Consider the following 2,400-nt stretch of genomic DNA (forward strand, 5'->3'; position numbering starts at 1 on the left):
CTCAGCCGTAGAGACCAGAGACTGGACTGACTGTCAAAGCCTCTTTTTACTGAGGCAAGTCAGCAAACACTGCTGCAAAATGTGGACGAATGGATGGAATTCAGCTTTTATCTCAGACGTTTTTTCAGTTTATGCCACTCAAAACACGATAGTTCAGATCATTTGAATAATGAATGTGTGGAAAAGTTACAAACAACTAATATCTTACCTGTTGTAGATGGATCTGTGAACCACCTGACTGGATTGATGAGCCAAAGACCGAAGAGGATTGTTTCTACCTTAAAATAATTAATCTTATAAACTTCATAACACTTTTATAATTTCTTTAATCTGCCGTCAAACTCGCTTTACATGGATATTCCTCCAGGAAGTGCTACAGCTAGCTGCTACACCTTTTATTAGCAAAGTACCCCCTTGGTCATATCAGGCTGGCCCTTGTTGTCAAACAGAACTTGTGAAAATAAAAGAGGATTTTTAAAGAATGCATATTTTTGATGAAAGCAAAGTTGATTTATATCAGCTTTTTATTCGTTTAGAACAGAGAGCACTTTGTTTTAAAGCCTAAATGTTTTCTTTTAAACAAAGAGCTGATATCTTAATTCATTTTGACAGGTTTTATGATTATTAAGAAAACTTTGCTTTTTGCCAAACATGCCATCTGTGCCCCAAACTTATAAAACTGTCCTGAAAGGCTCGCTGTAATTCAGGCAAATGGAGCCAATTAGTCTAAAAATATGCAACAAACACTGAGCTCACCTTTCAATCAGTGTGTTTGCAGATGATGTGTTATATAAACAGATCTCTGCTGCACAGAGGGACCCTCAAGTCCTAAACCGAGGTCCTTCAAAAAGCCATCTACAACAGGTAAGATATTAACAGTTCATAACACTTCCACAGACCCTCTCAGGGGAAACTCTGAACCCAAAGCTGTACCAGAAACCGACGGAGGAACAAAAATAAAGGATAAACACGTCGCTCTGCATTCCAAATCTCAGTTTTATTGGTCGCTGGATTTTAGGTGAACCAATGGCACAAGAGAGATTACTCCACAATATCCAAAAAAGTTAATAATTGTACAAAATAATACAAAAGAAAATTCCAGTTTGCCAAAGCAAAACGTGCAGACTCTTTAAATTTTCCTACCTCCAAAAAAAACAAAACAAAACAAAAAGCTCAGAGTAAGGCACAGTCATTACCACATGTTTACCCTCTGCCTCCGTAAGACTGTCGATGTTCAGCTCTCAAGAGGAGAACCATCTTTAGGACGTAAAAAACTCACTTCAACCCTTCATGGAAAATACTCTAAAACAGAGGAAACATTAAAACTGGGTACAATCATGTATCATCACACAGGAATACAGCGACCGGTCGTTTATACTGATGGAAATGTTGGCGATAGTTCCTGCTCGTGTCGAGGCTGATGAAGGGGAGCGAATCGGAGAGCGGCGGATCCGATGAGCGCGCTACATGACCGAGTTACAAACATCCAGTTTTATCCCATTACATCTTTCATGTCAAAGAAACAACAAAAAAAGTCTAAGAAAAGCAAAATAAATGGTCTTAAATGAGTGGAAATGTTAGGACACTAAGCCTGGAGCAGAGTTTGTTGTTGGAGGGGGATGAGATGAGTGTTTGTAGCACCAGATCTCAGTTTAACTATTTATCAAAAGTTTGGTCTGTGTAAAGGCTGAGGTGCTCGTTTTGGTCGAGGGAATCAGAAAATAAAGAAGAGCAAAAGAAAGCAGCTTTCTACGAAGTCTATAAATCATTTCTCTACCGTTGCTACCTGCTGTACACGTCGCTATGATAATGTCTGTGCCTTGGACATCGAGAAAAAACAAAAAACAAAACTCATCCAACCGTGCAAGTGTGTCATCTTTCAGAGACACGTGCCGTGAAACGCGCCGGCGCCGCATCGTTTCCCTGACACTAGCTGGAGCTTGCAGAGACCGAAAAGAAAAATCTGAACTTCCTATATCCTGGTTCCGTCGCCAACCAATGAGAACACAGCTAGAGAGCAGCACAGGAAACGGCCTTTGAATACTTTACACTTGAGATGAGGGAGGGGGGTGGTGGTCGCCTGCACCTTCAACAGATCCACTCTGCTCATACAAACAAACACTTTAGCCTAGAAACTGACCTGGCTCTACCGGTGCCGACCAACAAGATGGCAGCCGGGAGGGCAGATCGGATCAGCCGCGGCGTGCCTCTCACACAGATAAACGGGTGGGAAACACCGGGGGGAGGAGGGGGGGCTCGTTAAACGTGGCACCGCTCTGGGAGGCGGGAGGACCGGATCGAAGCAGAAAAAGTGCACGGCCCCCACGTAACTATGGCAACAGATAAAGGTCGGCACTGCGGGACAGAGCTGCGAAACTGAGGATAAAAAAAACAAAAAAA

This window comes from Kryptolebias marmoratus, linkage group LG12 (genome assembly GCF_001649575.2).
Source record: "Kryptolebias marmoratus isolate JLee-2015 linkage group LG12, ASM164957v2, whole genome shotgun sequence".
NCBI classification, from domain to species: domain Eukaryota; kingdom Metazoa; phylum Chordata; class Actinopteri; order Cyprinodontiformes; family Rivulidae; genus Kryptolebias; species Kryptolebias marmoratus.